Genomic DNA, 27,382 nt, shown 5'->3' with positions numbered 1-27,382 from the left:
GTTTTTTGCGGGGCAATGGGGGTTAAGTGACTTGCCCAGGGTCACACAGCTAGTCAGTGTCAAGTGTCTGAGGCTGGATTTGAACTCAGGTACTCCTGAATCCAGGGCCAGTGCTTTATCCACTGTGCCACCTAACCGCCCCCAACAGGTACTTTAGAAAATAAAGTAATATCAAAAAATTTACAGCAAGTTTCTCTAATACAGGCCTTATTATTTTTAAATATGTAAAGAGAAAGGATTCAAATTAAAATAAATAAAACAAATACAAAACAAACAAACAAAAGAGTCAAGAACTAATTGCTAAATAGAGGATATGAGCAGGCAGTTTTCAAAAGAAAAGTTTAAGCTATCTATAGTCATATAAATATCCTCTAAATCACCATTGATTAGAGAAAAGCAAATCAAAATAACCACTCTGAAATACCACCTCACAATTATCAGAAAAGACAAATGCAGGAGGGAATAGGGGAAAATGCATACAGTATCACACAGCTGTAAACAGATCTAACCATTCTGGAAAGCAATTTGCAACTATACTCAAAGGGTTATAAACTGTGCATGACCTTAAAAGGAACAATATCATTAGTAGATGTGTAGCTCAAAGAGATTTATGAAAAGGAAAATATCCCATATGTACAAAATTTTTATAGTAGCTATTTTTATGGAGGCAAAAATTGGAAATTGAGGCAAAGTTCTTCAAATGGGGAATGGCTAAACACGTTGTAGTGTATTATTTTAATGAAGTACTACTGTGCTTTAAGGAATGACAAAGGTAGTAGTTTCAGAAAAACAAGGCGATATTTATATTAACTGACTCAAAAAGAAGTTATAAGACCTGGAAAATCATTGTGCAAAGCAAAATATTGTAATATTATAACAGCAACATTGTAATGATGATCAACTGTGAACACTTGTCTATTCTGATCAATACAATAATCCAAGACCATTCCAAAAGTGTCACAATGAAAAAGTGCTACCTGCCTCCAGAGAGAAAAATGAGAAACTTTGAGTGCAAATTGAAGTTTAATATTCTCACTTTACTTTTTGTACTTTTTTGGTACTTTGGTTAAATGTATTGTACATGATTTCACATGTATAATTTATATCATATTACTTGCCATCTCAGTTAATGGGAAGGATGAAAATAATTTGTAACTCAAAATTTAATAAGAAAAGGTTGATGAAATAAATATTTAATGAAGCAAGTGTTTAATAATACCAACAACAAAGAGCAATGTTCAACAAGGTACTTTGAGAGTTCTGAATATCCCTTTACCTGTATATAAGATTTACTATCCTGAAATTTTAGGTGATTGCATATACTTCTCATAGAGATTATATTATGAATATTGGTGGGACAATGTAACTAAGTTTCATGGATGGAATGTTATCTTATCGTGCATACTTACTTTTTCACTTTCAATAAATATTTTGGTTTTGTTTATTTTTGTTTTTGTTTGGTTGGGTTTTTTGTTTGTTTATTTGTTTTAAAGATGAACTTTCTCTCTAAATAGGTAGGGGGAAAATATAACATATTTTGAATATAATGGAATCTTCCTGTTATGCTATTGGAACCCATTCTTTGCCTCCAGCATTCACCCTGGGATCATGGTCTTTTACTCTCCACTCAATCCAGTCATATGCAAACCCACAACATTTCCCTGGGCACCATGCTGTCATTATATCCCCTCTCCTACTTCTTGCTTCAGAAAAAAGTAATCACGAATATAAACACTATCATTTTTATAAATGGAATGACAATCAATTGAATCAGATTCCATTGACCATCCTTGTGACTCCAATAAACAAAAAATATCTCCTTGGTTCCCATTCTCTTTTATGAGCTGTCTTCCTCTTAGAATGTAATCTCTATAAAGGGTAGGATTTTTTTTTCTGTATTCCCAAAATTTAGCTTATTATTTTTCACATAATAAATATTTAATATATTCACCTTCCTTCCTTCCTTCCTTCCTTCCTTCCTTCCTTCCTTCCTTCCTTCCTTCCTTCCTTCCTTCCTTCCTTCCTTCCTTCCTTCCTTCCTTCCTTCCTTCCTTTCTTCCTTCCTCTACTGCCTTTTTTGTAAACTGAAGGGAATAGATAATCTCTTAAAATCCCATTGTTCGGGGCAGCTAGGTGGCGCAGTGGATAGAGCACCGGCCCTGGAGTCAGGAGGACCTGAGTTCAAATCCGGTCTCAGAAACTTAACACGTACTAGCTGTGTGACCCTGGGCAAGTCACTTAACCCCAAATGCCTCACTTAAAAAAAAAATCCCATTGTTCTTATTTAGGGCAGGAACTCTTTCATTTTTGTGTTCGTATCCACAGTCCTTCACACACTATTAATGTGTAGCTGGTAATCATTTGTTTATCTGCATCAAATTAAACTGAACTGGTTTCCCGTATCCAATGGAGTCACAGGACAAAGCCCAATTCTATCCCAGCATTAATCACACACACACACACACTCTTCATGCAGGGCTTGTGAATCCCAAACTGCAATATTGATCACCCCTCACCCCATTTCCCATTAGTCTTAAGATGTTTTCATCCTATCCTAGGAGATAAGATACTGGTCTTAATTTCAAAGAGCACACAATCTACTAAGAGAAAGTTGTACAACCAGGGTAAAGGGAAAATGAAATCAATTCAAGGAGATATCTAATTCCAATTCATAAGGCTATATTGTAATTTTTCAAATTTTTTTCAAATTGATTCACTGAATCCATTTTTTAAAAATCTCAGCAGTGAGATTTTCTGAAACTAATGCAATGAGCCTTTTAAAAAAAGAAAAGAAAAAAAAAACAAGTATCTCAGATGACATCCAAGTCTGTCTTCTAGGTAAGATGTGTCAGGTCCTCTTTAGGCACTATGGATTCAATAGATCGTACAACATTTGCCTGGAGTACAGATTGTGAGAAAAAGCCTACAATTGTTGTTAGTTGCATACCATTATCCAAGAACTAATGCAGAAGAGTCAAATTGGCCCCAGTGAATCTACCTCAAATCCATACTATGACTCAGCAGGAGTCTCATTATCCTTTCCGTTTCTATGATGTCAGTACCCATGGTGAACCTCTTGCTTTGTACCAAAGTTCATTCGAGCCCATTAGCATATTCTATGCTTGTTTCCTTTTCAAAAACAAACTGGATGTTCTTGTCATATAAATCTTACCTCCTAATATTGAAGCTATGTTCTGAATCTTTCACATCAGGAGTTGATATTATTTTTTTTCCCCTCAATTACTCTATCTAAGAATTCTCTCCAACCAAAGAAGACACTTTATTTCCTTGCTGGTGTGTTCAGTTTTAAATCAGAACCTTGAAATATTAGCAGTATATTCTGACTTCCTATTATTATGTGATTAAACATGTATAGAGATAGAGATAGAGATAGAGATAGAGATAGAGATAGAGATAGAGATAGAGATAGAGATAGAGATAGAGATAGAGATAGAGATAGAGATAGAGATAGAGATAGAGATAGAGATAGAGATAGAGATAGAGATAGAGATAGAGATAGAGATAGAGATAGAGATGTAGTCTGTAATTAATTTTCCTGGGAAGAACAATTTGAGGCTTTTCTTCTCCAGGTGACCTATTTACGATTAATTCCTACTGTGTCTCTGCTTTGAGGAACAGTTGATGTTCTAACTACTACACTTTCTCTGTAATCAGATAAATATAATATTATTTGTATAAATGAGAGAATTCCCTGGGATCACATGTCTTTGAAGGAAGGAGGTTAGGAGCTTGCATAACAAAGGGATGAGGACATACTTGTCCTTCTTGGAGGATGACATTTGTGTAACCAGAAGCTCAAATCCAATATTTCCAAGACTCTCCTTAGTATTGAAGATAGATTACTCAATGCCCCATACATGTTTAAAGGGTGTAGTTGCTAAAAGCTTGGGAGAAGATCTTGCTTTCCTGTCTCCTACTTACAGAGAGGAGACATGAAGTACCAAATTCTCTTCCAAGAGAGGTACATGAAAGGATTGAAAGACTCTTAGAAGAAGCCGATATGTAAATGAGGCAGTACCTTAATAATGTTCCAATCATTAACTCACCACACTAGAGTCTTGTGGGAATTTCCCTTTGATTGGGTCAAATTTGAGAATCTCTCTCTTAGTTGAACTGAGATACTTGCTTCCCAGTGATAGAATTTGGTCAGTCTGTCATTTCTGGCCAATTCTCATCTACTTTGTTTTCTATTTGCAATCAATTGGATAAGTGGTTTTATTTTCTATTCATTAGTTGTAGTCTTCTTTTAATTAGCATTTGATGGAAAGAAATGAAGGACTTTTACATTCACACACACACACACACACACACACACACACATATATATATATATATACATATATACATATACATATATACACTCAAACACACACATAGTTTGGGATATTCCTTCCTAATTAAGTGACAGAGATTGAGAATGAAGTTTCAACCTAAAAAATATTTCTCTTATTTAGGGGACTACATGGATATAATTGTATCCCAGTAACACATCTAAGGGAGAGCAGTTTGTATTGCGTCTCCTCCTGTCAGGGACCAAATTCTCCCTTCAATAAAGGTGTCTAGAAAAAACTAGAAATATAAGTTATGCCTCCCTTTAAACCACATCTAGATAGATACATGTGGTCACCTATAACCTTGATGGACAACACACACATAGATGCTTACACAGGAATAGACATATTTTACATTAGACATGGTTGTTTTGGAGAGAAACCCCATTATTGATGCTATGTTTAAAATCTAACTGTTATAACTAAAAATCTAATGTGTGGTCACTTTAAATTAGAAGCTTTAACACCAGACTTTAGCTATTAATCATTTATTAAAGCATACCAGGTATTAGTAAAAAGAGAACACATGGAGTTCAGAAAGTTAAGAGATATGTCTACTCTGCCTGACCTTCCTGCCGCCAAGTCATATGTTTGCTAGTGGGTAGGGCACTGGTTCTCATAATGACTTTCTCAGCAATGGGGTGGAACCCTAATTCTCACATTGTTATCACAGGAAAGGTGAGAAGCTACTTACTTTCTCACTTTTTGATAGTTTAGTCATATACCCCTATTCTTGAAAACATGAGTTCAAGACATATATTGACTCTGACCTTGGAGAAGTCTTTCAATTTCTCCCACTGCCTCAAATTTATTTTGGTTCAGTGCTACAGACAAACTATAAGACTCTTGTTTGATGTTTTGTTTCCCTATGAATTCAAAGATCTGGAACAAAATCCAAAAATAAATAATTATATTTCCCTCAATAAATTCTAAATTTCTTGGAAACCAGAGCTGTCTCTTATTTAGTTTCAAATGTCCTTTATAGTATAACATAGTGTTCTTTATATAATGAGGTCTTAAATGCTTACTCAGTTGAATACTTATATTTTTATGGAATCAATGAAGTTAGCTTTAGAAGAGATATGCCACAACTCTCAACTAAAATAATAATAATAATAATAATAATAATAATAATAATAATAATAATAATAATAATAAACCTGAGACCCATAGAGGTTAAATTACTTTCCCACAGTAACACAATCTAAAATTTAAAACCAAGTATTTCAATGCCAATTTTTCTAGAAAGACATAATGGTTAAATTCTCATAATGCCAAGATAGACTTTCCTGTCACCTGTCAATACTGTTAACTTTCCCACTTCCCTTAAAGTACAAAAATGCAGATGATGCCACAATTTACATGAGAAAAAAATCTAATTATTTTCAATGCTACTTCTCTCCAGAACAGTATAATATGGGAAATACTGAAGAAACTTGGTGATGTAGGGGACAGAGGGGCTGTATATAGGAGTATTGAACCGTTTTAACAGCACACCAAGCCATAGACATCCATCATATGTTCCTTAATACTAACATTTCATTATATTCCACCAATATTATGCACATGCTTCACTGAAATTTGAAAGTCTTCTCTTGGAAAACTAAAATACTTTTCGCAGCTGGACTTCTAGGGAAACTTCTAGTGAAGGGAATTTGTTTTGGTGAAATAACTTGGGCTCTGAGATCTAGAATCAATTTCCATTACTGATGCTTATTACTTATGTGTCCTCAGGAAAGTAATTCAAACTCTGAGGATTTCAGTTTTCTTATTGACAAATTTTAGACTATAAGATGGCCCCTGAAATTTCTTCTTTCTTTGGTTTTATGATTTTCCTCCAGTATTTCATTATAGTATGGGTGGGATGCTGGGTTCTCAAAGGTTATGCCAGAGGAAGCACTATATGATAAAGATTATTCTGAATCTGAAATCTTAAAGTGCTGTCTAAGAATTTAGATTCTGATACTTAATCCCTGTGTGATCCTGAATGAGATATTCCCAAATCTGTTGCCATGTTTGTTTTTGGTTTTTGCGTGTGTCTTCAGTGGAGAGATTGAACCATTTGAGCTCAAAGGTACCAGTCAGCTGTACTATATTTTTTCAGCTGTACTATCTTTATAAACTCTAGCAGGTCCTACCATGATGGAAAACCTTTGAATATTGTGGGTTGATCTAAAGCTAAAAGGGACTTAAACAGCCATCTAATCTGGGGATTAATTTATCCATTGTAGAAGCCTATGGAACCCTTTTTTAGAATTGTGTATTAATTGTATAAAATAAAATATAGGAGAATACAAATTAAATAAATTATAATGAAATAGTTATTGAGAAATTTTTACAAGGCATAAATTCACAAAATTTGAGTTAAAGACTGCTAATCTAGTCAAAATATCTCATTTTGCCAACCCAACAAACAGGGCCCAATGAAATAAAATTATTTGTACTAGTTCAACCAGGAAGTGTAAGAGGCCAGATGTGAAGCCAAGTCCTCTAATTTTAGGGCCTATGATCCTCCCACGGTATTGCATATTTAGTGATCAGCCTAGGGAGGTCAGAGACCCATATTTTTAGCCTTATATTATTTTTTTTCTTTTAATTTGCTTTGTATATGTTTACTATTCCATCCCTATGCTGTTCCTCCTGACCCCAGGAGAAAGTCAGGTGTTTGAGGCCAGGTGCCATTTTTTTTTCAATATCCACAGCTAATATCCCTGTAGTTGACAAATATAGCTGTAATAAAAATGTTTGTCGATTCATTCATTCATTTATTCATTCATCCATTCATTTATTTGTTCATTCATCCATTTATTCATTCATTAATTCATTCACTCATTCATTTATTTATTCATTAATTTGCTCATTTATTCTTTTATCTGCTCATTTATTTATTCAATCATTCATGCATTCATTTATCTATTTATTTATTTTTCATTATCAGTTAATTAGAATTTGTAATGATTTTCTATAGGGGATACCAGGTATTTAAGCAGTTATAGGCACATTCCATTCATAGAAGATAAAAAAATAAGCTTAGAGAAGGAACTAGTATCTGGAGGGGGCAGAAGAAAGGTGCCCTGCAAAAGGAAGCTTTTGGGCTGAATCTTGAAATAAAACAGAGATTCTAGGTGGCAGAGGTAAGGAAGAAGAGAATTCTACATACAAAGGATAGACAGTGCAAAGTAATACTGACCAGGGATGGCATAACATTTGTAACCATGCTATTTGGGGTGAATTATTATAGAATGCATAAAGATGAAGGTTATGAGAAGACTAGAAAGGTAGAAGATACTAGGTTCTAAAGAACTTTGACAGATTAGAGGTTTTGGCTTTTTTGTTTGTTTGTTTTTTAGTGGTGGGGGAAATATGAGCTAAAAGAGTTTATTGAATCATGGTGTGATATGGTCAAAAGTTCATTCTATGAACTCCTTCGAAGGCCTAGAACAATGAACAATGGCCTAGAATGGAGAGATTGGAAGCAGAGTCCAATTAGAGGCTATTCAAATCAACCAGGCAAGAGGGCATAAGGGCCTAAAATGGGCTACTGACTGTTTCTCTAAAAAGGTGAGACATATATGTATGCATACATACATGTAAGCATAAATATACACGTTAATCAATGTATACTTACACAGATGTTTTAATAACCACATGTTCAGGAATACATATGTGAATGTGTATATATTTTGTGTATATACATATACATACAGAGAACTTGTGTATATGGATGATACCTATTACACATGCATATAGTGAAGATATATGTTTTATATAGAGAGATCATAAATATGTTTTATATGTTTTGTATGTATAATATGTACCTTGTGTTGATGTGCATATATGTGTACATATATTATAGAAATATAGACTATATGGATATACATATTGATAATTGTATATGTATGTGTGTATAAATAACAGTTATACACACATACATATAAACACTCATAGACACACCTAGATAATCATTTGTGTGTATATGTGCATGTGCATGTGCAAGTGCAAGTGTATATGCAGGATCCACACCTATATTTATGTATATTTATGTATACACATTTATTTAGAGACATATTCATGAGCATATGCATAGTGACACATGTCTATGTATGTATCTCCCCTTCTCCTAATTGACACAGTCAACAAACTAGTTTAGGAGATATAAAGGTATTTCTATAGGCATATCTGTATATCTATATAGAAAGAGATACATAAATACATAGATATGTGGCATCTAAAATTATGTGTGGTCACCTTATTTCTGTCCCAAGTTTGGGGAAAATTAGCTGGGGTTTCTAATATATTGCTACTTATAAATTAGAAGCTTTAGTTAGGGTATTAAGCATTTATTAAAGTATATTAGATAATAGTAAAGAGAAATAGAACATGGCTCAGAAAGTTAGGAAAGCCTAACTAGGATAGATGAGGAGAGAGAAAAAAGCACTGCCACCTACAAGTCTCAGGCCAAAAAGGAAGTCCCTATCCCTCTGTGAGCGGAAGCTTCCTGTGGGTCAGGAAGACAAGCAGTCCTTACACACTGCTCCAATCTTGTTGGCCAGCATCACCCAAATCCATTGGTTCACTGGACTTGAGGGCAATCCATGAGTAGAACTTGCCATGGTCAGAGCTCAGACAACACATCTTCCGAAGGCCAGGTCCTAAGGTAAGCGTGGTTTCAACCAAGTTAGCTTCAAGTGAGTTAATCAGCAAAGTCAATCCAATCAATCTCAATATTATCCTCTCTGTCAGGGCCTTCTGGGCATCCTAAAATCCATTACCCTCTCACAGATATGAATAGACAGATGAGAGAGAGAGAGAGAGAGAGAGAGAGAGAGAGAGAGAGAGAGAGAGAGAGAGAGAGAGAGAGAGGGAGACAGAGAGAAAGAGAGAGACTGAGACTGAGAGAGAGAGAAAGAGAGAGAGAGAGAGAGAGAGAGAGAGAGAGAGAGAGAGAGAGAGAGAGAGAGAGAGAGAATCAATATCTAGATAAAAAATTTGGCAACTTAGTGGATTTGTATGATGAGTAAGAGTGAGAATTCAAGAAAAATGCTTAGGAAATGAGTCCAGCTAATAGTAAAGAGATTAATGCCATTGTTTGTAATCCAGAATTTTGAGGAAAGGATGCCTTGTGAAGAAAGATAATGATCTCTTTGGGCATTTTTAGTTTATAATGCATTCATGATAGTTTCCAGTGTCCAAAGTACACTTGGAAACATAGTGCTGAGGCTCCTAAATGAGAAGAGGGAGTACATATTGACATTTTGGAGTCATTTGTGTAGAGAAGGTAATTAAACCCATAGCAGCTGATAAGATCACCAAGTAAGATAATACAGGAATTTTTTAAAAAGAGAGAATTCTCTACTTTTACTTCACTTTTTTACTTAAATGGCACAGAGGGTACCATGTTGGATGTGGAATCAGGAAGAATTTAGTTTAAAACAAGCCTAAGACACTTACAAGGTTTGTAACCCCAGTGAAGTCATTAACTATGTTGGCCTCAGTTTCTGCATCTGAAGAATAATCTAGAGAAGGAAATGATAAATCACTCCTGTATCTTTGCCAAGAAGTCCTTAAATGGGGTCGCAAAAAGTTAGATACAACTGAACAACAACAAAACCTTTTATTAATTTCAAAAATAAAAAATGGAGATATTTGACTTCCCCCACGTCACATAGATTATAAATAGAAGAGACTGCAAGTCTGATGAAATATGGACCCTGGTAATAGTATGCTATTTAAGTTAATGGGAAAGGGGATTTTAAATTGGAACTTTCCAGGATATACATAATTCATCATCTACTTTACTTCTGAGTCCTTCTTAGTTTCTGTGCTGCCTCAGTCAACAGACTTTTTTTTTTTTTTGGTCTGATGAAAAGAGAAATCAATAATTTGCCCTTCTCTTTTATTTTATCCTGCAAAGACCTTCCCAATCATGAATTCATTATTTTTGCCAACTTTCTATGAAGGAGGAAAATAGTAGTATACTCACTTTTCTATATTTTAAAAAATTATTTAATATTTTATTTTTTCCAATTACATGTAAAAAAAAATTTAACCTTTTTTTTTTAATTTTGAGGGTGTTTTTCTCTCCCAGTCTCCTTCCTTACCCCTTCACTGAGAAAGCAATTTCATAATGATAATACATGTGCATTCATGCAAACGATATTTTCCTATTAGCCATGTTGTGAAAGAAAACAGACAAGAACACAAGAAAAAGAAATTTAAAATAACAACAACAACAACAACAACAACAGTATGTTTCAATTGCATTCTGTTTTCATTAGTTCTTTCTCTGTTGGTAGATAGAATTTGTCATCATGTGTCCTTCATAATTATCTAAGATCTTTGTTTTATTGAAAATACCTAAGTCATTCACAGTTGATCATTATACAACATTATTGTTACTGTGAACAGTCATTTCCCAACTGCTCATTTTATTTTGTATCAGTTCATATAAGTCTTCCTATATTTTCTGAAATCATCCTGCTTATCATTTCATATGCACAATAATATTGCATCCCAATCACATATTTCAACTTGTTCGGCCTTTCCCCAATTGATGGAAATTTCATCAATTTCCAATTCTTTTTTTACCAAGAAAAGAGCCACTATATTTTTGTATAAATAAGTCTTTTTCCCTCTTCTGTGAACTCCTTAAGATATGGACTTAGTAATGCTATTGGTTAGTGAAAAGGTATGTAAAATTTTATAGCATTTTGGACATAGTTCCAAATTGCTCTCCAGAAGGGCTTCACCAATTCACAATTCCAACAATTGTGCATTCGGGCCCAAATTTTCCCCTCCAACATTTGTCATTTTCCTTTTCTGCCATACTAACTAATCAGATATGTGTGAGGTAGTACCTAATTTATGTTTCAATTTGCATTTCTCTAACTAATATTTATTTAGAGTATTTTTATGACTATATGTAGCCCTAGCTTCTTCATATGAGAACCACCTATTCATATTCTTTGACCATTTATCAATTGGGGTATCCTCATTTTTCAAAGGAGAATATTGGGACAGAAGGAGATCATATAACTTGCCCAAAGTCACAGGCTACATATTGCCCAATTTAGAGTTTGTGAGTTTCATTGACAGTCCATTTGGAAATTCAATAGTGTTAAAATAAAGGGCCATATCTTCAAAAATCCTGCATCCACAAGTGGTACTAAAATTAGGTTGACATTGCCCTGTAAGATGCTATAAACGTTCCAGGGCTCATGAAGCCACTATATTACTGATTGCACACGGTGAACTCAATGGCAGGAACCAAACCACCTTTGCCAAATGAGCACTTAAAAGCCAAGTCGATCCAATCTCATAACAACCCAAACTAATCTAATTCAATACAATCCAGTCCAGTCCAAAACAATCCAATCCAATCCAACTAACATTTATTAAGAATTTATTTTGCACAAAGCACTAATCTAGTATAAAAAGGCAGAACAAAACCTGCTCCTGTCCTCAAGGAATTTAGTCAAATCTACCAGATGAATAAAACAAGGGAATATCTAAGCAAAGAAACTTAGCAGAATTTTTCCTGCTCAGTTGCTGAAAGTGGAACAGTTTTAATCAAATATAGTATGTATTATATACTATCTATTATGTATTTACATATTGAGGACAAAAAAGAGCACATTTTTATATCTGTGTCTACAGTTCCTTATTCAATATTGTAAGAGCTAGCTAACAGGATGTCAAATAAATTACATTTTAAATTAATTGGTTCTATGAGTATATTACTAAATTAAAAGATACAATGTGAAGCATTATAGCTGGCCCATTTAATGAATGTTTGAAGATTATATCTATATCTGTATGTATCTCTCTATATCTGCACCTACATCTACATCTATATCTACATACACCTATACATATAAACACACACATATATATCTGTCTATCTCTCATCTACTTATATATTACCTATCATCTACCTATCTATCTATCTATCTATCTATCTATCTATCTATCTATCTATCTATCTATCTATCTATCTATCTATCCTCTTCAAATATTCATTAATTGGTTCTTGATAAACATGGTAGTCCCATGATCATTATGTATTCCATTATCATGGGATATCATTATAAAAATAAAACACACATATATGATATTCACTATTAAAGCTTGAGAATCTGCCCCCAATTCATCTTGATAGTTCCACAAACACAATGCATGCATACTATTTCATGCATATGCAAACATGTATTTTATATGTACACATGTGCAAATAATTTTTTTCATATGTGCCCATATTTATATATTGTAAACCTTACAAATTATAGGATGTTTGCCTTATAGAATAGATGGAGGGGTGAGTAATATTCAATTTCTGGGAAAAAAGATTAAATACAGACTATGAAGATCTTTAAATATCAAAGTAAAGGGGTTTATATTTAATCCCAAAGGCATCAGGGAGCCAAAGAATATTCTTGAGTAGTATAGTTTAATCATCAGAATTACAAAATTTTAGACTGTGAAGGGACCTAAATGATAACTGAGTTAAACCCACAAATTCCAATAAAATGGAACAAAATTTCACTCTACACACTCTTTGACTCACTCTCCTAAAGCATCTTTTTTAAAACATCCATTGAAATAGGACCTTCTCACTCTTAAACAAGGTTATTCTACTTTAGTGCAGCTCTTCCACTGATCTGAAATCTGCTTTGCTACCTGTCCTATTACTTTTATTTTCATAGTGGTTAGATAATACTCCCTCTACCCCTACTCCAGATTAGAGAGAAAAAGGATAATTAATCTTTCACATATTTTACTTTATAAATTGTTCTGCTTCATGGGAGTTAAATCAGTTCTAAAACATCATTGAATATCCATAGTAACATTATCTTCTCCTCCTCATCAAACAGTGGCATCCCAGCTAGTTCTTCTAACTAGCCTGCTAAGTACCAATAACCAGTGATAGGGCATGACTAAAAGATTTCACCAGAATATACAGAAATCCCCAAATGAAATTGATAGAGAAATGAGAGGAGTAAGCCCTGTGCTGACTTAGAATAAAGTTGGCATCATCTCATCTACACTTTTCCCTCCCTTCAAGTCCTTTTAGCTTCCAGAGACATAAATAATGAACACTGTGGAAAATCCTTTCATTGAAAATTGTCTATTCCTAGATTGTAGGGATTCCATTCCAGGATTCCTTCCCTTTTTCTAATTTAGGGAAAAGTTTTAGACATTAGGCAACATGATGCAATGGAACAAATAGTAAACTTTCAATTAGAAGACCTGGATTTGAGCTTCAGTTTTATGTGTGAGCAAATCACTTCACTTTCTAAGTCTTAATTCCATTATCTGCATCATGAGCCTATTGTGATAATCTTTATACTCTCTGAGTTACAGGAATCAAGTGAGGAAAATGATCTGTACATAGTAAAGCTGTATATAGATATGAGCTTCTTTTCTCCTATGCCTCTTTATGGATGGAAGATGACTCTGTCCTCTCATACCTCCTGTCAGAAGAGCATAGCCACTGTCAGGGTCTAATATGCAAAAGTAGCCTGAAGTAGAATCCTGGAAAGAACCTTTCTAAGGACTAGAAAATTATGTCAAAAGGTACACACTAACATTAGATTGTATGGTCAATAAATTCCATGGTAAAGACATCAAATAAACCAAGGGAACTTAATTTTAAATGACCTTCAGTCTTTATTTGGTCAAAAGATTCCCAGAATCACAGTGTTCATGCTTTTGATAAAATACAGTCTATCTATGGGTATTCAGAATGTGAAAGTATTGTCAAGGGACCAAAAAGTAGACTTACTCATGAAGGAGATAAATCATATTAGTCTTGACATCTGGGCTACAAATAAAAGCAGAAAACATAAAAGAGAGTTGTAGCTAAATGGGATGACACAAGCCGGTTAAGGAGTTAATGAACTTCATACCAAGTGTACAAAGGCAGCAACAAAACAAAACAAAACAAAACATCATTTCCTAAGACTTTATGTTATCTCATGTTGCTGTGGTCATCATATGCATTTTCAAAAAGACTATAACAACAATAATCACAGTGCATCTGCAGATGGTGAGGAGAAGGATACATTCTTTGCACAACATGAGAAAATGTTTGAAATTAAATCAATAATCACTAAAAATAATTTAATATATCTATCCACACAGGAAAAAAGGAAAAAAAAGTGTATGTATAACAAAAATAAAAAAGGAGATGAAGAATGACTGCTGTCCAGACCATAAGTCTGATGGAGGAGGCTAAAAAGTGTTAACAGATAACCTAATACCTCAGCTCTAATTAACAGTAGCTAAAATGGGTTAATAGAGAAACTAAGACCTGAGTAACCACAGGGTTACTATCAAGCAACACTATCAACAGAAGCCTAAGTGGACAGTAACCAAGGACATTAACCATTAATAGCCAATAATATTCCTAGATGACAGGAAACAAAAAAACTATACCTAGAAACCAGATCTTAAAGAGATATCATAAACAGAGAGACCCTTGGGATTGGACAAATTTAAGCATGTCTTTATAAACATGTGCAGAAAATACCAAATGTGTGCTTAGGTTTACCTTATACCATTGAAACCCAAAAACCACTCCCCTAGGGAAAAAAAAAATTACCCACCTTCAAGGGTGGTGTAGGACCCCAGGAAGTCCAAATTATGCTATGAACCTCCCTAAGGAGGAGATTGAGATAATGAGGAAATAACCTACTTTTCTCACAATAAATGTAACCATTTTCCTCTCCTTATTGGAGACACCTTTCTCCTTTGGTTGCTTCACCTTGTGGCCACCAGTCTTCCAATAAAACTTGGGAAACTGACTCACTGAATCTTATAATTCTTTGGGATGCCTCATGACCAATTTGATAAGTTAAATCCATCCCCCAAATCCAACCCCCACTTCAAGACTATAATGCACTTTTTTAAGGACAGTTCAAAGAGTTGGTTCATTTTCATATCTTGAAACAAATGATGGGCTGACCTTTCTCCCCAGAAATAAGGAGATAGGGGAATGTTATGGGAATGCAGTGGGACACCACAAAACTTAAAGATTCCAACCCCCAGGGAATCCTTAAAACTTCTGAAAAGGAAAAGCACCTCAGGAATAAGGTGTTGCAGAGCAAGACCCTGGTATATTGATAAGCAATATCGAAGTCTTCAAGATGATATACAAGGTATGGATGGGTGCTGCATATTTTACAGATGCCCTGTTATTCCAAAATACCATCCCTCTTGTTGCATTTCCCTCCTAGTTCATTGTAATGCCCTTCATTCCCTTTATTTTATAGAGATTCAAAAGATAGGTCTTCTCTTACTCCAGAGGAACAGTCATGAAGGTGATCTGTTCTTTGGCCATATATTCCTCTCCTAATGAATCTTTTTTTTTTATTATTAAAAAATGGGCTGAGACCAGAATTGATGGGGTCAATGGACTGAGAAACTCTTCAGAAATTTATCAATTTTAAGAAGCAGGTGGAGGAAGTAGACTTCAGAGTATAAGGAAGAAAACAAAAAACAACAATAATGATAAGAAGCAAGGAACACTTGTTTTGTAAAAGGCAGGAAATAATGGTATTGTTAGAACATAGAAGCCAAGGAAGGAAATAATGTTATATCATTCTTGAAAGTGGAGGAAGCTGTTCTGTGGAAGAAGGATTTGCTCTGTTCAGTCACAGATGCTAGAAGTAATAGCAAATATTGAGAGTTACAAAGAGGCAAATTTCAGCTTGATATAAAGGGTAAACAGCTTTCTAACAATTAAAGCAAATCAAAATGTTTTGAATTGCCTCAGTAGGTCTCTTTCCTTGGTAGATTTCAGGCAAAGGCACAGAACACCATATAATCAATGACTTTTAAAAGTCATTTTTTCTCATCTTTTCCACTCCATTTTATAAGGAAAGCAAGGCAAAGAAATGCTAAATGTCATATTCTTCATCATACAGTTAGGAAGTAGTATAGCCAGATGTTAAAAACGTGTTCTTACTCCAAACTCCACATTCTCTTCTCTATACTATACTGCCTCACCCTTCTTGGTAATCGTAATATGTTTGTTTGGTAAGGATTAGATGGGTTGATCTAAGAGGAAGCTTCCAATACTGATATTCTAAAATCCTATGAAATACCACATTGCAAAAAACTTTTTTTTTAATAAGCTGATTAAATTTTGGTTAGGGGACAAAAGGACAGTACTAACAGGATTTCAAACAGCAGAGGGGCAGATCAGGTCAGGCAGCAGAATGAAGACTGATTTGCTGAGTGGGGAGCAGATACAATAGTGGTAAAATATCTATACCAGCTAATTTTGTGGTGGCTAAGAATTGGAAATCAAAGAAATGCCCATCAACTGGGGAATGTCTAAACAAGTTGTGGTATATGATAGTGATGGAATATTATTGTGCTATAAGAAAAGACAGGCAGGATGATTTCAGAAAGGCCTGGAGAAACTTGTATGAACTGATATATAGTGAAGTGAGCAGAACCAGGAAGGAGAACATTGGGCAAAGTGATAACAATATTCTTTGATGAAGAACTGTGAATGACTTAACTATTCTCAGCAATACAATGATCCAAGACAATCCCAAAGGACTACTAATAAAGCATAATAGCTACCTCCAAAGAAAAAAAATCTGATATTGATTGAATACAGACTAAAGCATGCTATTTTTCACTTTCATTTTTTCTTTTATTCAAGTGTTTTTTTAAATACAAAATGAATGACATGGTAATGGTTTACATAATTACACATGTATAACCTATATCTGATTTCTTACCACCTCTGAAAGAAGGGAGGGGAGGGAAAGAAGGAGGAATAACATTTGAAACTCAAAACTTTAAATAAAAATGTTTATTTTGTAAAAAATAAAAAGAAGAAGAAGAGTGGGTGGGGGTGAAAAGAGGAGAATGACAGCCCCCAAATATAAAAAAAATTGAATTTTTAAAAATGTCCAAAAAAAAGTACTGATGAAAATACAAACCAGAGACTGTTGGAGAATATTAAACAAGTATAATGTAGGGCTTATAGCATAGTAATGGAAGCAGGAAAAAAATGGAGAAAATGGAGTTGAAAGGTCTTGTATAACCACACACCTTATCATCAATTCCAGATATAAGGCAAGGAAAAAAGAAGAATAAAAGATAACATGTAAGTTCTAAATATGGATGATAGAGTAAATGGTGGAACCCTTATGAACATTTTTTAAAAAAAGAAATGGATAATCTGAAGGAGAAAATTGTTAATGAGGAAGAAGGGTCAAATATAAAATGAAACCTTTGAACATTGGTGATGGGGTGAATGGTTGACCTATAAGAACAATGGTGAATAATCTTAAGGGATAATTTATTTGAAGGAAGACCCTAGATAAGTTAAACTCAAGTCTTCTCAGAACTCAGGAAAATAAGGTTTATTAGCAGCTGTGTCAGTTCCACTCCTCCAAGGAAGGGAGAACCATATTAGAAATATAGACTTGGTGGTTAACTGAGTAAAAGTGATTGTTCATACCTGGGTGTGGATAACATCAGCAAGGGAAAGAATCTTGGAGAGAGAAGAGAGAAAAGGATTGAGGTTTGAGGATCTCACTACTTTATACATACTTCATACATGAACTTAGAGAGCCTTTTTTAGGCTGTTAGGTGGAAGATTTGGAATACTATGATTTTGGACGTGTTCATCCTTGACTCATTGAGAAAGCATTCTACAAACCCTTGAAGAAATCACTAAGTTCCTGAAGCACCTATAGGAGAGGTATGCTCCCCCATACACAAGGATTAGGAAACACTGTCACAAATATAATGTCTGTCACCTGTGAGCCTTCTGACTCATGGTCTTTATATTAACACATTGTCCTTTTGTAGAGAAATTTTATGTAAGAGACAAATGTGAAGTTCTTGGGAAAATTAAGAATGAGAGGATAGCATCTTGTTTATTGGAAATCTTAGGATTGTCATGTGCTCTCTCTTAGTTCTCATCCTCCACATCTAATAATTTCCCTAATTGTGAATAGTCTACCTCATAATTCTGACCTCTTTCCCCAACTTTGACTTCCCAATGGAACCAGTAATCAATCAATAAAATTAATTCCATTTGCATTCTTTAAGCATCCACCTTGTTCCAGGCATAGTGTTAGCTGATACAGATATGATTCTATTAGTAAAGCATCCCCTGCCTTCAATGAACTTCCATTATATTGAGTAAAACAACATATTCATGTGGTTAAATATAAAATAATTATGTTATAGTGAGGAGGGATACAAACTCCTTGGAAAGTCAAGACAGGACTGGTATAGGAAGTAGGATTTGTGCTCAGTGGTGCAGGAGCCTAGGAATATTAAGAAGTGAAACTGAAGAAGGTGTATATTTTCTGATGGAAAATGGGGGGAAAGGATGGAAACAGGAGATGAAATGTGTCATGCATTAGGAGCTGGAAAACTGCCTATTTCCCTGGAACTTAGTATCATAAGGTAGTAACATATATTAAACCTGCAAAGCTAGTTTGGGGCCAGGAAGGGAAGAGGGTGTGAAAATATTTTTGATGACTAGCCTAATTTTGGGCTAAATCTGATGGTAGGACTAATCTGGAGACTTTTGACTATTTGGCTATCTGACTGCTATTAACTTAGCATGGGCCCTTTATAAAGTTCCACCACACTGCTCCCAAATTGATAAGCTAAAGATTAAGAAGCCTCTTAAATAAATAATTAAAGCAGAGTTTATTTATGCGATACTATTTAAAATTAAGAATACAGGGAAATAAAATGTACAACCTGACTGCTTTCCCGGTTCTTCCTTCCCACTGCATCTCTTTCCCACCTGCTGTGCTTTGAACTTTTTTAATACAATAAGGGCCTTAGCCGCCTCTTGCTTCAGAATGTGTTACCCTTTCCCTGCTCAGCTACTTTCTTCTAACTCCTCTTAATCTTCACTTTCTCCAACCTGTACCCTGTGCTGACCACTTCTGTGCTCTTCACTGCCTCCTGGTCAGTCTGCCCTCTGCCTGTCTGCTCCATCAATCTGCCTCTGCCGCTTTTGCCGCCCCTCTAATTTTGTCCGCCTCTCTTAATCTTGTTTGCCAGCCTTTCCTCCTTGCTCCTAGTCCTGTGTTACTGTTCATCTCGTCCCCCCTTCTAATCTAACTCCCAGGTCTATATATACCTTTTTTATCTCCACTCAAATCTCGGGGCTTTTTGCACCCCCACAGACCAAACTAATCTGCCAGCCAGGGCTGCGGCTGATGTGGTGGTGGTGGGTGGGGGGGTGATGCTCAAGCAGATTGTGCCTCAGCACAGGCTATCCAGGATCTTTCTGATAGCTCTGCTCAGGTCTGAGGGAGCTGGGGGCTTTTTTCCCCCAGCTGTCTGACCTGGCATCTTGTACAGCCCACTGGACTTTTTGGCTCAGCTGAAGCAGAGAGGGAGGGGCACCAGCCCCTCCCACACAGAAGAGACCCTGAAGGCCTAAGGCTTTCTAATCTCAGCCCAAAGGTAGTGTCCCCAAATCAAAATAAATTTCCACAAGAGGAAAAAAGGATTTCAGGGCTCTAATTTTGACCTTGGAAATGAAGCTCTATCCTTTGTGTACTATAATACTTTTTTTGTATAACCATATTAATGATTTTCTGATGTCAAATGTTAAACACACACACATAGATTTTCAATGTAATTACATTGCATATAAAATAAAATACAAGGACATTATCCTGGCATTCAAAGTTTTCAACAATTTAGAGTTATCTTAAAGCTCCACCTACTTTAGTTTGGCTTGAGCAAGGCAAACACAGAGAAGGTGAGTTTGAGATGTACGAAGGTATGAAGAGTTTTCAATACCAAACTAAAGGGACTAGACTTAATTTTGTAAACAATAGGGGACCATTGATGTGTCCTGAGGATAGGAATTACATAGTACTAATTACACTATATACATGAGATTGCAAAGAGAGGAGAAAAACCTAGGCCTCAGGACACAGATTTTGCAAATACCAGCATTAACTAATTGTCATAGAAATGCTGAAGGGATCTTTAGACCAGAGGGAATCTAAGAGTTTGGTTTACTTAAAATCATTTGAAGAAACAGTATCAGGAGTAGGTATTTCAAAACCAGCAAATGGAGGAAGGAATGTGAAAACTACAGTAATACTATTGGAATTATCCATTGAGAAGCCACAATGGGAGAGAAAAGTTGCAATAATATCTGATCTGTGTAGGCTAAATGGATCATGGGAGGATTTTTGCTTTGGAATAATTTGAGAAACTTGAGTGCATTTATAAGCACTAAAAAAGGCATATTAGAGAGGTAGAAATTGCAGAATGGAAAGAGAGAAAGAGAGAGAGAGAGAGAGAGAGAGAGAGAGAGAGAGAGAGAGAGAGAACAGACACACAGAGATGGAACAAGAAACTTTGACTGCATCCTAAATATCCTAGTTACTGCTCTTGGATCTACTTAATTCATTATATAAAGCACAGGCCTGGGAGTCAGGATGACCTCCTGCCTCAGATAATTACTATTTGCGTGATTTTGGGAAAGAAATTAATCCTCTCTGTGCCTCAGTTTCCTCATTTCTAAAATGTGGATAATGATAGCACCTACCTCCCATGATTTTGGGGAGAATCAAATGAATGTAAAACTGGTTTGTAAACAATGAAGTGCTATGAAAATGCCAGATGTTTTAATCATATGCCAACCTCACACTATGTGCAGATAAAATGAATAACCTTAAAAAAAAACAACTACTTTAAATAATTAACTTTAGGAAAGTTTGAGAATATAAAATAAACCCACATAAAAATCATTAACATTTCTACGTATTACCAATAAGTCCAACAGTGAGGTAGAGAGCAATTCCATTTAAAATAACTGCAGACAATATAAAATATTGGGAAATCTAAAATACCAAGACAAACACAGGAACTCTATGAAACAATTACAAAAACATTTTTTCACATAAATAAAGTCAGTTCTAACTATGTATAGATATATGAATGGATCATGAGTAGGCTGAGCACAATATATAAAAATTACAATTCTATATAAATTAGTGTATTTATTCAGTGTCATAATAATAAAACTGCCAAAATTATGTTATAATCCTAGAAAAAAATGACAAAATTCATCTGGAAGAACTAAAGATCAAGCAGTGGAAAAAATATGAAAGAGGGTAGCCTAACCATATCAGAAGTTAAACTGTATTACAAAGTAGTAAACATCTAAAGGATATGGTACTAAGAAACAGAGTGCAGCATCAGTGGAATAGATTAGGCACACTATTCATAGTAGTAAATGAACTCAGTAATCTAGAATTTGATAAATGAAGATCCAAGCTTTTAGGACAGATTCACTATTTGACAAAAATTTCTGGGAAAATTGGAAAACCGTTTGGCAGAAACTAGATATAGACCAACATCTCATGTCATATGCCATATTCAGGTCAAAAATGATTTGCAGATAAAGATAAAGGGTGACATCATAGGTAAATTAGGGAAATATGGCCAGTTTGTTCTGTCAAATCTATGGATAAGGGAGTAACTTATGAGCAAATAAGAGATAGACAGCATTACAGTATGTAAAGTACAAATTTTGTTAATGTTGCATTGTTATTATTATATTTTTTTGCAAAAAAAGCAAGGAAGCAACGATTAGAATGAAGGAAGGAAACTTGGAGAAAAAAATCAACAATTTTCTCTGGTAAAGGCCTTATTTCTTTTTTTTTTGTGGGGGGGGGGGCAATGGGAGTTAAGTGACTTGCCCAGGGTCACACTGCTAGTAAGTGTCAAGTGTCTGAGGCCACATTTGAACTCAGTTCTTCCTGAATCCAGAGCTGGTGCTTTATCCACTGTGCCACCTAGCTCCCCCCACCCCAGTTGATCATTCTACAATTATTGCTATTACTGCATACAATATTCTCCTGGTTTTGCTCACTTCAATTTTTATGTGTTCATATAAATCTTCCCAGTACGCTTATCATTGAAACCATTTATTTCAGTTTAATAAATGATGCCTGTGTTACTTTTGGCTTACAATAGTTAGTCAATGAAAGATTTTTTTAAACTGAATTTTTTCCCAAAGTTTAAGGTAATTACTATATATTACTTTATACTAGGTACACAATAAAAAAAATGGTTTGAAGTTTTTTAGTAATGAACATGAATTTATCTATGACATCTTAGGCAAGTCTGATTTTTATTCAGTCCTCATCTGTCTTAAGCTCTTTTAATTTTTTTTAATTGCTGATCACTCTTTCCTCAATAATTTCTTCTTTCTATGCTCTTTATGGTGATACTTTCTCAATATGTTCTCACTACCATAGATATTAACTTTTCTGAGACACAATTTAAGCTTTGCAAAAGCTTAAAGCAGTATGAAAATGTACATGATATCACATATCTGGCCTTTGGTCCTCTATATTGTCTTTATGGGGCAGCTAGGTGATGCAGTGAGGTGCTGTGCCTAGGGCTTAAAAGACTCATCTTCCTGATTTCAAATTTGGCTTGAGACACTAGCTGTATGACCCTGGGCAAGAACTTAACCTATTTTGCCCAAAGTTTCCTTCATCTATGAAATGAGTTGGAGAGGAAATGACAAACCACTCCAGTATCTTTGCCAAGAAAAGCCTACATGAAGTCATGAAAAACTGGACACAACTGAAAGATTGAACAACCATAAATATTTATTGAGGTTTTAAATCCATTTCCTCACTGTAGGTTAGTTTTCTCTCCTATACTCTCTTCTTTCTCTAAAAAGGGGGACAAAATCAAGTAATTGCTAAGTCATATAACAGCATTAGATACTCAAATATTTAAGGGATATATTTTAATGAATATTTATTTATTGATTAACTGACCAATATACTTCATCCTTATGAGTATGGGTAGAGTTATAATCCTTCATGTGGGAGAAGCTGGGGGGCCTAATTCCAGGAGAGTCATAATGATATTTGATAGATGTGCATTGTAAAGATTTGGAACATGAACAGAAATTCCATAATTGATTCTGATGTACTAATCACATGTTGAGTAGTAACCTCTTTGACTGACTCTTTTGACAAGAAACAGACCTCAAGCTAAGTGGCACAGTGGCTAGATTGTAGGGCCTGGAGTCAGAAAGATCTGACTTCAAATTTAGCCTAAGATATTTTTTTCTCTAATGATCCTAGGCAAGTCATTTAACATTTGTCTGCCAAATGGGAATAAACATAGCACCTAGAAACTAGGGATGTTGTAAGGATCAAACAATAGATTTCTAAAGTATTTAGTATGGTGTCTGGAACATACTAAGTGGTTAATAAATATGTATTACTTTCATTCTATTTTACATGAACTTTTTATTGTTTCTTGGTTTGGCTTGTCTCTTCATGTGACTTCTTGTTTTCTGAGAGTGTCTGGTGATAATTTTATTTTATTTTATTTTATTTTATTTTATTTTATTTTATTTTATTGCAGAGCAATGAGAATTAAGTGACTTACCCAGGGTCACACAGCTAGTGTCTTTGGCTGAATTTGAATTCAGGTCCTTCTGAATCCAGGGTGAGTGTTTTATCCACTGCACCACCTAGATGCCCCAGATAAATAATTTTGTAAAAGGAGTAGTCTCTGGAGTTTACCCTCTTCAGCCCACATGAGGCCTTATGAACATGAGCATTAGTTCTTTCCTTTGGCATTTGTCATTTCATGTAAATTAAAAGTAATTAATCTGAAAGCTTTGACTTGCTGGTTTTGAAGATCAAAAAAAGAGACATGCCTTTGTGGTGACAAAGAATTGGAAATCAAAGAGTTGTCTATCACTTGGGGAATGGTTGAACAAGTTGTGGTATATAAATATAATGGAATACTATAGTGGTATAAGAAATGATGAGTAGGGAACAGCTAGGTAGCATAGTGGATAAATCACTGGCCCTGGATTCAGGAGGACCTGAGTTCAAAGATGGCCTCAGACACTTGACACTTACTAGCTGTGTGATCCTGGGCAAGTTACTTAACCCTCATTGCCCTGCCCCCCAAAAAATAAATAAAATTTTCAAAAAAGAAAGAATGAAAGAAAGAAAGAATGAAAGAAATGATGAGTATGCAGATTTCATAAAAATTTGGTAAGCTGAAAGTGGACTGATGCTAAGTGAATTGAACCAGGAGAACATCCTACACAGTGATAGCAAAATTGTGTTATGATAAACAGTGATAGACTTAGTCCTTCTCAGAAATAATAATTCCAAATAATTCCAAAGACCTCATGATGGAAAATCTCCACATCCAGAAAAAGGAACTGTGGATTCTGAATGCAGATAGAGCCATACAGTTTTTACTTTTGTTTTTGTTTTCTGAAGTTTTTCCCTTTTATTCTGATTTTTCTTTTACAACATCGTTCATGCAGAAATATGTTTTCTGTAATTGTATTTTGTAAGCATATATATATATATGCTTTCTGTCTTGGAGAGGAGGAAGGGAAAGATAAAATTTAGAACTAAAAATCTTATGAAAACAAATGTTGAAAACTATCTTTACATGTAACTGGAAAATAATAAAATACTTTTATGATTAGAGAGAGAGAGAGAGAGAGAGAGAGAGAGAGCACTACTTGAGGTACAGTGGTCCAGAAATTTAGTTCATCCCAGGTTGTATAGTCAGCACAGCATTGCAGTCCTCAAGATCTACCCCTGAAATGAGGACTCATTTATAACTAATGCTGAATTGGTATGTAAACTTGGTTCAACGATTACTATATAAAATCTCTTTTAAAATTGATCCCACTTTCTCCAGGGGCAGAAGGGATATAGATCAGAGGTATTGGAGGGAATTTTGTAAGATCTATTCTTTTAATTTGGAATTAAATATCACGTTTTAAAAGCTAATTAATATTATTTGAGTAAATAGAAATGGGGTGCTAGTAAAAGGAGTTCAATAATGGAGAGAGTTACTGAAATGGAGGCTCATACCACTGGAAAACCTATAATGCATACTCACAGGGATAGTCCTAAAGCCCTAAAGGCACCATCCATGTAGTTGGCCTCCTTCACCCTATTTACAACTTGTTTTGTTTTTATCTGCTTGCATGTTGCCTTCCCCCTTAGATTGTAAATTCATTGAGGGCAGGGACTGACTTTTACTTCTTTGTGTATTCCTAATGGTTAGCACAGTGCCTGGCACATAGCAGATTGATTAACTGGCCAATCAGTTCAGCCCTTATAAGTAGACAGGTACTCACTACATAAACAACTCTGAAGTTTTCAAAGCATTTTGCATATATTATTTCATTTGATCTCAGAAAAATCCCACAAAGGAAGGACAAGTATTTCTCACAATTCATCACAAGGAAACTGAGCCTTTTAGAAGCTGAGTGAATTATATAATTATATAAATTATATAAATTATATAATTATATAAATTTATATAATTACAAAGCAAGTGAGAGTCTGAAACTGGTTTTGAACCCAAGTCTTGTTAATTTCAAGTCTCCTACTAAGGCCAATATTCTACTGGTGGAAACTTGGTAGAAATATATCATGTAGATAAAGCTCAAGAAAGTAGTCGAATAAAATTGTGTTGTTATTATTTTTCTTTTAACAATGATATACACACAAATGTCAAATTATGAGAAAGCAGTTTCTCGGACATGCTAATTAAAAAATAACATATTCATGTTATTACACTTTGAGAATTTCCTGTTCATCATCTCAGTGCATGCATTTTTAATGTTCTCCACTAATTTAGCATCTTTGAACACTTCAAGGACCTTTGATATCAAAGACTGATCTACTATTTTACTGCTATTGCATGTACCCTACTTCCCTCTCCCTCAGGACTTAGGTGATATTTTGGTTTTATAAGTTGCTATTAAAGAAAGAAAAAAAAAACAGCCCTCTAAACTTTAAATTCAAGATGTGTTTTGGACATTTGTTATTATGATTATTTTATTATTATTATTCAGCACACTCATTAACATTGCTATCTTGTGACTAGACAAGTGATTTTACCTCTCAATCTTAGTTTCTTTTTCTTTAAAATTGGGATCTAGGAGCACCAATCTCAAGATCAAATGAGAAAACATAAAGTGCAAACTTTACAATACTATGTTGGATTTTATTAAATGGTAGCTGTCATTGTTTTTGCTTGTTGTGGTTAGATTTAGATTTAGATTTTTATTACATTGTTTCAGAAAATTCCTGGCACATAGCATTTACCCAAGAAATATACAGTGATTTATCAGATGTTTGATTACCTAATTAGCTTAAATATGACCATATTAGATAAGTCCATTACTATAATTTTCAGAATCTTTTCAAAAGCTAGCAATTTAAATGTAGATAAATAAGTAAATAGATGGATGGATGGATGATAGATAGATAGACAGATAGATAGATATGGCTTTGTCTAGACCAGATCTATGATGTAATTGTTATAAGACACTTACTCTTTACTAGTACAGTTTGTCATCTCCTCTACACTTTAGAGTAGTAGAGATTAACCAATGTCACTGATGGATTAAATAACATTCCCGGGGAAATACAGGCAGTGAATGACAGAGGGTGGATTTCAATGCAGGTATTTCATATTGGGAAGCTTACTTCCTCTCCAGTATGCCTTGATGGCTGTTCTTTTGCCTAAACTTCATATACCATATGGGAATTAAAGCATTTCATCACCCTGTATGTCTTCCTCTAATATTCTTCATTTTAGCATTTTAGTCTTTTCCTAAAGGAAGGAGAACTCTAGATAAACTCTAAAGTTTGGGCTATGAGATTAGTGGTATGAAGAATCTAAAGAGTTACTTTATTCATATGTGCATTTATCTCCATATCATATCTATTTAGAAACATCAGGTTTATGTGCTATCCATACAATTCCAGATCTTAGGCATAATTTTTCTTTGACTTGCATTTTCCCATTTGAAGAGAAAGGCTTCATGAATTATTTTAACTTAGTTTAATTCTTCTAATTATGATCTTCTTTAGAGTCTCTTCACAGTTACAGGTCTTGAAGCATCAAGAAAAAGGAATAATATAAAAGCAAAATATGAGCAGTACCTCACCACCTGTTGGTTTTCACCCAATGAAGCATTGGAAATAGCA

This window comes from Dromiciops gliroides, chromosome 2 (assembly GCF_019393635.1).
Source record: "Dromiciops gliroides isolate mDroGli1 chromosome 2, mDroGli1.pri, whole genome shotgun sequence".
Lineage (NCBI taxonomy): Eukaryota > Metazoa > Chordata > Mammalia > Microbiotheria > Microbiotheriidae > Dromiciops > Dromiciops gliroides.
This window is presented reverse-complemented; position numbering follows the sequence as displayed.